We start from the raw sequence: 12,246 nt of genomic DNA on the forward strand, positions 1-12,246 counted from the left end.
TGTTTCCACAATCATATGCGAGTCCTTCATTATGTTGAGCCAAGCTTGCCTCTCAACAACTTCCATGTAGTAATTAATCAAGAAATGGCAAGATGTGTGTCTTCTAAATCTGGGAAAAACACCAAAAGAACTCAGTACATTTTTATGTAATTTTTATCTGCCTAGTTCTGAGGATAAAGGTCTCCATCCCTGAACAGCTGAAGAGGAAGGAAGCAGTCAACAGTCACTCTTGGAGAAATAACAGTTCACAGGGTTTTATTTTAACTGTCCCCTTTTATTTAATTTCTATCTGTGAGACCTCTGAAATCTGAAGAGCCCAGAAAAAGCCATAGAATACACCCACTGTCCTCCTGGAAGGATTCCAGTAAAAACAGCTTCTAATTAAATAAACGAGCTCTGCCATGTTTGCTTCAGATAACAGAATAACGCTTCCATGACAAGCATGTTTGACTGCAGTCAGTTTATTACTTGTTAAATAATCATTGAGCCTTGCTGTTCCTATCCATCTTACAACCTTTCACTAACTGAACACAGAAGAATTGTAAAACAAATAAACAAACAAACAAACTAATCATAATAAGAAAAAAATGGCAATGCTTAGGGAAACTGGAATGTCTGTAATGAAATCCATTAAGAAAGGAAGCAAAATGACTAATTCAGGAACTGGGTAGTAACTCATTCAATCTAATTTCTTAAACTCCTGAACTCCTGGCCCCCAAACACTTCCCGGACCATATGTCCTCCTGAGCACCACCCCATGCAGACACACACACACACACACACACACACACACACACATCCCTATGCCCCTGCTGTCATTGTCTTCTCAGTGGTTTCAGACATGGCACACACTTCCATGCCTCTGTGCCTTAGAGCACATTAGGCTCCAGGCTGCAACACTGATTGCTGTTTCCCCACCTATCAAAATCCTTTCCAGCCTTCAGGGCCTAACACCAGCTTCCCTGAAGATTTCTCAGGGATGACGTTCCCTCCCTACTTGTGGGGGATCCCTTTTCGGAGAGGCCATGGAGATCCAGCCTCTCTGGAAGGGGCTCTGGCTCCTAAAGTGTGACTAGAGTCACGTGGACCCTCCTCCCATACTTATAATTTTTTTTTTTTAGCATAAGTATGTCCCATGGAATAGTTGGGGTATCCTTAGGATACTAAAAAGATTCTTCATTATTTATCTGAGATTCAGATTTAGCTGGGTGCCCTGTGTTTTACCTGGCAACCCTACTCAGGTGGCATGCCTGTGGCAGTGGTTCCTACTGGAGGACATTTGCAGGTCTCACTGGTCTGGGCATAGCCCAGGCTATATGCAGCTTGGTGAATGATGGCTCACCTCTGCCTTGATCTCTGCCATTTAGTAAAACAAATGAGTATAAATTGTACATAAAATTGAGTCTCCTCGAACATGTGTGTGACTTTCAAACTACTGTAGAAATTTTTAAAAATAACAGCATTAGTAATAATAATAATTATATCTATACTGCCAGGCACACTTTCAAGTGTTTTACAGATGCATGTTCATCTTCATAACAACCTTATGAGGTAGGCAACATTATTGTCTCTGTTATACAGTTGGTCCTCCATGTCTGTGGGTTCTGTATCCACAGATATGGAGGGCTGACAGCTACACCATTTTATATAAGGAACTTGAGCATCGGTGGATTTTGGTATCCTGGAACCAAGTCCCCCATGGATACTGAGAAAAGACTGTACAAATGAAGAAACTGAGGCACTGAATACTTAAATAATTTGCCCAGCGTACAGGCAGGTGGCTTGTAGTCGGTAAGTGGCAGAGCTGGGATTGAACTCCCACGGTCTGGTTTCAGAGCCTGCCTTCTCAACCACTCTCTTCTACTGCATCTTTGATAGCCAGCACTAACACACTACTCAGCCCCTCACAGCGGATTGTAACATACCAGTGTGCTGTGACCTTACACTTGCGAGCAGCGGCCTATAGAATCAATTCCAAATTCATTTCCTGGGAGTCATGACTTTTTGTAAGCTGATGCAGCTTACTTTTACACACCCAACTCCGGATATTCCCCTTCCCCATGTATGCTCCAGTGAACCTCCCCGTGGGAGGAGAGGCCCTTCCGTCTAGTGCTAGCATTTCACGTGGTCTCTGGAAGGAATGAATAGAAACTCAGAAATCTTGCCTTTTACTGCTCCTGCTTTGGCACACACTCTGTGACACATAGCAATACATTCTTTCTCTCAACCCATTCTTTCTTCTCCAAAAGGAAAATTCCTACTCATTGTTCAAGATTTAACTCAAATGTCACCTCCTCTGTGAAGGTTCCCCTGATTTTCCCTGGTTGTGTTAGTCCTCCCTCCTTCTGTGCTCCTTTGGTACTTGGGTCAGGCTTAATCCCTGGTCTCTGGATTCCCAAATCAGATCTCTCCTTCTGCTGACTCGACTCTATCTCAATGAAATGTTTCTCTGGAACAGAGCTTCTCCACCTTGACTGAGGCTCTGAATCAGCCAGGGAGCTTGGTAATATACAAATACTGGGTTCCTACTCCCCAGAATTCTGATTTGGCATGTTGGTTGTAGGATCCAGACACCAATATTAAAAAAGAAATCCACAGATAGTTCTGAGCCACAGTGATGAGCCATGGTTCAGAGCCAGGATTCTGAGTAGAAGTGACACTCTACATAAGCGTGCCGAAGTTGAGCTCCATCCTTGATACCTAGTGAATACACTCCTCTCTGCTGGCTGTGCCCTTAAGGGTGGTTATGACTGAGAGCCTGAAAGAGCTTTGGGGAGAGCCCTTAAGGTCACTTCCAATCCAACTTTCTATTATTCTGATGACATTTTTGACATGAGATTCAATTTCATGCACCCAAAGGAGCACCCGCTACTACAGCGATATCAGGAAAAGGGAAAGGTGCCTATTTTAGAAGTTGTTTAGAGGAGAAAGACTTTAGAATTCTCTAGTATAAACCCAGGTGCGGAAACTAAGGCTCAGAAAAGTGAAGGAAGCTGCCCAAGTTTCCGGTTTTCCTGCCCCTATCCCTTGTGCCCTCACATACCTTGTCCACCTCACCCAATGCCAAGTCCCTAGGGTGGCATTCACCTTCATTTGAAAGTGAAAAGAAAAAGGGCTTGACCCACGCACACAGTTTATATCCAAGCAAAGAAATTACACTCTGGTTATCCAGTAAAACATAATTTTAAATGACACCCAGCCTCATAAAAGACACACACACACACACACACACACACGCACACACACCAAGAAACATCACACAATTCAACAAAACCCTCTACCGTAGTATTATTCAAACCAGTGTAAAGCAGCTGCATTTTTAAAAAATTAAAATTGAATTCTGAGGCATATCCAAGAGATAAAAGTCAAAAAAAGCCAATATATCATGATTGAGTATGCATGACCACAACCCGTAATCTCTGCCATTCTCTGCAGTGTAAACAAACCTGCTGATTGTTGATGGTATTGCTGAAAACATCACTAATCAAACCTTAAATACCAAATACATTTAAGCAAATAACACTCCAGTTACACTCATTCTAGCTAATCGTGAAGGAAATCCAAATTGGAGACCAGTTTGAAAATGGCCAGAGCTATCCTGTAGCTGTGCATTAATTGACCAACATCCTAGAGGCAGTGCTTTCTCTTAAGTACAGAAGGCCTGAAACACAAAAGGAAATAAGGAAGAAGTCCAGGAGGCAAGCGCTAATGCAATTTCAAACTGGAATTACATCAGCAGCTTTAAACAGATGGCAGAATGGGAATAAATGTGTTAGCTCCTTTCTCTTACTTGGGCTTTCATTGTTTATATCATTAAAAATAAGGAGAGTTTAAAATAACATATATCGTCATGTAGCGACTCACAGAGACACGCAAAACTAGTTTGAAGGAAAGACTGAATTTGGTCATACTCCTGGTTGTTTTGAAAATATCTGGGTGAATTCAAATAAGTAACCCACTGGCTATTTACAAAAGAGGTTAAAACCTTTAAAGGCATACTGATTATGATCGAGCTGGTCACCAAAAACTCCAGATAATCCAGAGATCAGTTTAAGAACATTTCTCCTGTGTATGAGAAGGTGTTGGTGGGATATGGAATCTTATACTCCCAAAGTTCAATAGACTTAACTGATTATCTAGTCCACGGATAGCAAAGAAATGCATGAGTGTCAGCATTTTCTTTTCCCAGACCTCAACAGATAGCACGAACCCATTCTGGAATCATTCCTGCTACCAGAGGTTTAGTCTTAGAATTCTTCTCCAGACAGCCCATGCTGCTTGCTCACAACAGACTGGGTATTTGGGAGCCTTTTCCCCTTCCCTGATCTCATCCAACTCATTTATTTTTCAGATGAAGAGACGGAGGCCCAAGGAGAATAAAGTGTCCAGTAATACCGATCATAATGTTTTGCTCTATAAATGTTTGCTAAATGCTCGATAAATATTTATTTACTGTGTGCCTGGCACTGTGCTAAGCACCTTGCGTGAGTCATCCCATGTGACCTCACGACAATCTTATAGAGGCAATTTTTGTTCCTGTTTTGAAAATGAGGAATCCGAGTCAGGTCAAATACTGCTCTCCCTGTCGGGATGTTGGATTAGGCGCACATGAAATCCCTTTCTCGTCTTTGAATTCATAGGAAAGCTAATACAATACTTGAAATGCTTAAAATACACTGGAAATAAAGGGAATACCTTTGTGGGTCAGGAGGAAAGAGAAAACCTATTTATCTATTTAGTAATATTTAGGAATTGAAGTGGGGCCATGGACATGAGCTCCCCCCAAATAACTGGGAGCTCTAAAGTATGTCAGAGCTTGCATTCTAAGCTACATACATCCACCTCTATCAAAAAGTTTCCTATGAAGTTAGGAAAGTGCCACAGAGGGGAGTGAATCTGTGCTGCACTGAGACCTACCAGCCACCATTTTGCGAGGTGTGGACACACAACCCGCCTCAGAGGACCTGGGTTCACATCCCCATTCTTGCGAATGTAGCTTTCATTCTCTAGGGATAAAAAAAAGTTTCCTTGTCTTCAAAACAGAATATTAATGCTTCTACTGTGTACTCACAGCTTCTTAAAAAAAAGTTAGGTAGGCAGCCTCCAAGATGGTCCCCAATGATCCTCAGTGATGAGTATTCATGCCCTGTAATAGTTCCCTTGCACATTGAACAGGGCTGACTTGGTAACCATAGAGCATCAGAATAATTATGGTGTATGCTTGATCTGAGGCTTGATCATAGAAGGTATGATCAAGCCTCAGAAGACATTTTGAGGCCTGTCTTTTCCTTGTTCTCTCTTGTATCACTCCCTCCGGGGGAAGCCAGTGCCGTGCTGTGAGACACTCAAGCAGTGTTATGGAGAGGTCCATCGTGGCAAGGAACTGAGTCCTCATGCCGATAGCCAGCACCAATTTGCCATCCAAATGAGTAAGCCATCTTGAAAGCAGATCTTCCAGAGCAAGTCATGCCTTACGATGACAGTAGCTCTAGCCAATATCTTAATAGCAACCCCATGAGAAACGACAAACTAGAACTACCCAGCTAAGCTTCTTCTGAGTTCCTGACCCAAAGACACTGTGAGATAATAAATGTTTGTTGTTTTAAGCCACTAACTTTTGGGACTAATTTGTTAAGCAGAATTAGAGAACTAATATCGAGGTAAATAAGATAATAACTGTGAAGTGCGATCTCTTTATGTACCTTAGGGAAAATTTTGATATCAACTGAAAATCTGAATTTCAGGTCACTGCATTTCTGCTTTATTTTGTACAAGACACTTGACCTTTCCCCTTGGTTTCTCCTGCAAGTGGGGAGTAGTGGAATTAATCCAGCACTGTAAGTCATTACTAACAGAAGACGTGAAATCTCAAGTCCCAGAAATGAAATGCAAAGGGCTGAAGCCAGCACTGTCTCCCCTACCCGTGGTATATGGAAATTAGGATGTGAGATGGTGTGCTCCAAGATGACACCCCTGAGACCTCATTGCCTATATTAGCATCCAAACTGGTCAGCTTCTTGATAACATTTCACCCTAAGCCTGCTGAATCACCTTGATGACTTTTGCATACACTAATTGAAGGCTTTACTTTAGGAGAGAAAATAATGGATACACATTTTTTCACCTGCTTCAGGTATTACCAAAAAAACTTTATGACATTATGTCAATATTTCACATAATTAGTCATATCAAACAAGCTAATATACGTCTTATTTCTTGTTGGTTTTTATCATTCCTTTCCTTCAAAATCAGACATGGATACATAATTCTTTGTTAGAGCTAACATTTTTGTAAAATTAATTGCTTTCATAGTCATTTGGGAAAAATTTTTTTGAATTATTCTTTTTTAAGGGTTAAGAGCTTTTCAAACCCCTTCATCCTTGGGTCAGAATGAGATTTTTTAAAAATCACATTGGGACCCCAAATATTAGCTGGTTATTTAAATCATGATATTTCTCCAAATTTGTATGTGTGTGTTTATCCAAATATCTCAGTGTGAATTGTACGGATGGATTTGTTGGGCCTTTTTTAAAAAAAGAATTATCTTGTGGCATGAAAACATTTTCTAGGTGATATATTACTTGGGAACTTGTCCTAAGGCTAAGAAACCAGTAGTGTTACAGTTAAAAAATAGTTTTGTATTTTTAGTGTGTCTAAAATAGCAAATCCTAATTATTCTTACTTATTGCCTTAATTATGTACAATTAAAGTTTTTCTTCAGTTTCTTTTTCACATACATATTAATATCGGAGCCTGCCCCCGAAACATTTTCACCCAGGCCCAAATGGGCAGCAGAGAACATCAGCTCAAAGCTTCCTGAAGTTCCAGGGCATTAGGCTCTAGTCTGATTCTGTCCCTGGGTAGCTGTGGGAGCTTATCCAATTACTCGAATTCTTCAGGACTCAGTGTCCTCATCTATAAAATACAGTGCCTGGTGGATGGTCTCTAGAGTCCTTCGGTTCGTCCTTCCAGGCCTAACTTTCTAGGTTTCTAGTGAAGCACTGCAGACTTGTCTGGTGATCGCGACGAAAGTACTCTGCTTCCCGATACAAAACAGATAGACTTACATCACCTCTGACCTGTTAAAGCCCCCAAAAGGCACATTTCACCTCCTTGGTCTTCAAACAGGTGGAGAGTTACCATTCCCATTTTACTACGGAGAGTAGGAACAAAGTATGTAAGGTCTCTAACCATGAGAGATTTGAGGCCTGCCTGGGTAGCTTTCTCTGAATGGGTCAGTATTTAAAACTTAATTTCGTTTTCTGATTAAGCAGTAATAGTAAAAAAGCACAAATGACCAAAAAAGAATAACTAACATCTATGGTGTGCTTGCTCTGTGATGATACAGTTCTAAAACCTTACCTATGTTAAATCATGTCAGTCTTACAGTAAGTTTCTGAACTAGGCACTATTATTCTCTTCATGTTAGAAATGAGGAAACTGAGGCATGGAGAGGTTAACAACTGGCCTGAAGGCATACAGCCCATTAGTGGCAGAGCTGGGATACAAAACTGGGTACCTTGTATCCTCAGTCCCTCGCTGTACATATGAAAATATATAAATCTTACAAATGATCAGTAAAATGAAAATAAATGGCATACTATTTTTTAATCCATCAAAGTAGCAAAAAGTTTAAAAATTTTTAAATTAAATAATATCCAAGGTAGAGAAGCGTATGGGGTATTTTCATATACTTCTGGTAAGAGTATAAATTGGTACTGCAATATAAGTGCTTTAAAAAAAAATCTTCCTGGAGTACCACCCACATATATGTGCAAGGTTACACAATATGATACTGTTCTAAAACAGCAAAAAATTAAAGTCACCTGGGTGGTAGGGGAAGCAAAAAAAGTTGCATCAGAATTTCTAGGTATGGGGCCTGGGCACTGGTTTGATTAAAGCCCCTTACATGATTCCAGTGCAGAACCACTGGACTAAATATGCTTCAGTCTCTATTTGATGGAATAGTTTTTTTTTTTTTAAATGAGGTAGATTTATATGTAACTGACAAGGAAAGAAAATTGCAGAATATGTATTGTATGATGCCATCCATGTAGAAACAAAACAATACTTTGTATTTCTATGTGCATACATACGTATGTTTAAATATATTGAAAAAAATCCAGAAAGAGGCATGCCAAAGTGATGTGATTACCTCGGGGAATTTAGGGATGGTGGTCAAAAAGGATTTTAGCTTTAATAGCAATGATTTTAATATCTTACAAGTAGATTAAAAAAATAAATTTTAAGGTATTTATAGATGTTAAAAAAAAATGAGTACATTAAACCATACAAAAATAGAAAAGAAAAAACCGAAATCATAATCCAACCAGCTAGAAAAAGCCATTAAAATTTTTTGGTCTATTCCTTCCTGTCTTTCGTCTATACTTACATATATATTTATTTTAATCTTTTTCTTCCCTTTTTACACAAAATAGGAATTATTACATGATGCATTTTCCCTTAAAAGTTTGCAAAGATTTTCTCCATGGAAGCTACTGAAGCTCATGCACCAATCCCTGACTGTCCTGCCCTTCCATGAGAGTCTGGCTGGGGATGGAGTCTAGGGTGTGGACCAGGGGTGGGGGTGGCAGCTATCATATCACATGGGCCACCACTTATGGGGGTTTGCAGGGTTCCCCCAACCCTGCCACAGGGCCTGGCATTCCTGATAAAGGATTAAAAGTTTTGGTGAATGGAAACTCCCTTTTAGCATATGAGTTTGTTACTTGACTTTCAGACACACTTTCAATCTGTTTGAAAGGAGGGGGTCATCTATAATTGACTTCATCCCAAGAAATGGAACCAAACTATGGAAAAGGAGAGGAATCAGGTCACATGGTTCAAAAGGGAGGCATCTGACAATTCTAACCCTCGAGTGGATTCGACTGTGTCTTCCAGTCTGCATGCCTACATTATGACCCAATTGGTGGTGTTGCAAAGTATCTGTTCTCATGGTTTATTCAACTCTACAGGTTTATGAAGCACTGGCACTGGGTTGGGCACTGGATGGAAACAACACATTAAGGATTTGGTTGCTGGTCTGTGGGCTCTTGCGGTGCAGAAAGGAAGACACGTATAAATGTAGAGCCTCAATTCAAGGCAGGCTATGATGCACTGTAACTAGCAGAGCCCTAACCAATCTGTCAGATATGGGTGTAAAAATGGGGACACTAGGATGAAATTCTGCTATCCCTAAATCCATATTCATGGGGGGAGGCGAAGTAGTTTTCCTACATCTCTTGCATTGGTTCATTCTTGAACCCATAAACTTGAAGTCACAGCCCTACTATGGCTAGAATGCCATCCCTGTGTTGGCATCCCCATTTTGGCTGCCTAGAGAAGTATAGCTGCATTTTAACTCTGATTCAGGGGCAGCTAACATTAAATACACACAGTCTGTTAATACCTGGGAGGTAGTGTGAGCTTGAATCTTTCTGGCTCCACTTCCTTATCTGTAAAATGAGGATCTTTCTTTTTTTACATCTCTCTCGTTTACCTCTTCCCACACACACTTGAGAATCAAATGAGTTAATGGACGTGAAGGCAGCCTCCATATTTTAGACAGCTATAGAAACGTAAGGCCATTATATAGATTTTTATCAGACTGCAGGTTTATCGAATGTTTATATTTCATCCTTGGAGACCCTTGCTTTTATTTGAAATGCAGTATTCATCTCATCGTTTTTTTGTGAGACTAATCTTTTTATCCAATGTCTTTAGTCTGTTTGCTAGAAAGCTGTCTAGGTGACAATGTTGATATTCAAAAGCCAATCTGAAAACACTTTCCATCTAAGAAGTGTCAAAAATCACAAATGTGTGTCTTTTTTAAAAACTGACTTTATCAACTGTTTTACAACCCTGGCGAAAATATTATGTGTTTTGGGTGTATGTCTGCTCTGAATGTTTCTGGCATTCTTCATGGGCTTGAATGTGGTTCCTGATTTATTCCTTTTAAATAACCTGGTGATCCCAGGGGGAATATCACAATCTATAAGTAGCACTATTTACAATGAGATGGATTTTCCTACCTTGCTAATTGCAGTATTAATTTTCATTTACAAGTTGGTAATTCCTAGCATCAATCCTTTCCCTGTTGGTGGGGTAGGGCCATTGTTTTCAGAGAAAGCCCCAGGAACATCTTTTCTACTCTAATCTCCAGTTGTGCTACGCAAAACAGAAAACAAGAGGAAAAAAGGATAAGATAATTTCCTTGATGGTAGACTAAAGCAGGCAGAAATTTCTCAGGTTTCTTAACACGCTTTCCACTCAGAACCACACCGCTCTGGGTTTCATCAGCATCTCAGAATCATTTTCATCATTCTCCCTGCCTCATCCTAACCAAATCTCATTCCCACACCATGTATGAAAGTATTATCATCATTATTGCAAAATTTATATTCCCATTCCACTCCCTCCCTTGCATATTGCATCCCATCGCCAGGTATGAGAAGAAAATCATGAAGTAAAAGCATTTCCCCACATGCTCTGTTTCTCTGCTTTGAACCCTAAGTCCCAGCTGCCAGCAGGAGAACCTCAAGGGCTTTCAGAAATTCAATCAGTTCCCAGATAGGAGCGTAAGATATTAACTTTCACACTGTTTTCCTCTATGATTTGGATTTTCCACTTTTTGAGTAAAGTCTAGTAATTTTGCTTCTAATGGGACAAAGGAGGAGCAAGAAATATGGAGGTGCTTCTAGGGCTAGAGCTCGGGAACTTAGGAATCCCCACAAAAAAGGCTGACCCTTTCTCTTCTTCTTTTATTATTGGTTTCAGGATAATGGAGATCAGCAGATCATCAAGATCTGGAAAGCAGCAGAGACAAGAAGTCAAAGGAGGGTATCTGAAGCTGAGCTGGTCCAGCAAGGACGCAGACCCAGTGGCCATGCTGAGGTGAGTGAGCAGCCTTGGCTAAAGGGCATGAAGCACAGCCAGTCCTTGGAACTTTGGGTTTCTCACAACGCTTCATCTCTGTATCATAGTTTTAGAACAGAGAATCACCTAGTCTTTTTTTTTTTCTCTTCTTGATTGGAAACCTGCAGCTTTTAAGAAATAGGAATTGTAAATGTAAACAGAACTAGAAAGTGACCTGTCACAAAGCTGGAACAGGAGGACTGAGGGCCAAGGGATATTTCTGAGAACAGAAAGAAACTAATGAAGGGCTTGGTTTATCTGGATGTGTTGAGAGGAATTTTACAGCTTGGTCTGAGAGCTCAGGGAAAAATTAATAATAGGTACACAGAAAACTAAGCAAATGAAGAAAAAAAGAGGGCTTTATTCACTCTAAGAAAACAATGTACAAGAAAGAAAGTAAAACTATAGTACACTACATAGTTCTGCTGTATGTAATATTTATAGGATCATGATGTCGTAAACACTGGATGTGAGGAAGAGAGGTAAGTTGAATCTTCCCTAGTAGGAATTTAATAAATGATGGCTAAAATGTAAAAATCAGGAAATAGAACTATACACGTGTTATTTACAAACATGGAGGAGAGAGTGGTATGGACATATATACACTACCAAATGTAAAATAGATAGCTAGCAGGAAGCAGCCGCATAGCACAGGGAGATCAGCTCGGTGCTTTGTGACCACCTAGAGGCATGGGATAGGGAGGGTGGGAGGGAGACGCAAGAGGGAGAAGATATGGGGATATATGTATATGTATAGCTGATTCACTTTGTTATAAAGCAGAAACTAACACACCATTGTAAAGCAATTATACTCCAATAAAGATGTTAAAAAAAAAAAAATGCCTCGGAGACCTTCAAGATGGCAGAGGAGTAAGACATGGAGATCACCTTCCTCCCCACAAATACATTTAAAAAAAAAAAATCACTAAAATAATTCGAAGTGCTCGCTACTTGAGAGCAGCTCTTTGGAGTGGAGCAGGGAACTGCAATTTCTCATGGCAAAGCCAACTGTTCAATTTTAAAGGATGTAGACTTTTTAAAGGATGTTTATGCATTTTAAAGGGAGTCACTAGGACTGTCCATAAATATACAGTGAGCTCTTGAACTTAGATGTGGTCAAACGATGTGCTTTTGTCAATGAAATGCGACCGGAAGTGAAGTTTCCGGAATGAGTTCACGATCTACCGCATTCCCTTCCCTATCTCAGCCTTTGGTATCTTATTAGGACACCAGTTGGAGTTCTTAATAAACTCTGGTAATATGCTCCTTTAGTTATGACTATCAAATCTTGATATCTTAATAATCCATTTATTAGTTTACTAAGTTCCCCTT

General features: G+C 40.1%; 1 long non-coding RNA gene across 2 annotated transcripts in view; it reads right to left on the reverse strand.

The window, feature by feature from the left end:
* The window catches only part of LOC132367217 (uncharacterized), a 567,682-nt gene that overhangs the window by 172,347 nt on the left and 383,089 nt on the right, over window positions 1-12,246 (reverse strand). The window lies entirely within an intron of this gene.

This window comes from Balaenoptera ricei, chromosome 6 (genome assembly GCF_028023285.1).
Source record: "Balaenoptera ricei isolate mBalRic1 chromosome 6, mBalRic1.hap2, whole genome shotgun sequence".
Lineage (NCBI taxonomy): Eukaryota > Metazoa > Chordata > Mammalia > Artiodactyla > Balaenopteridae > Balaenoptera > Balaenoptera ricei.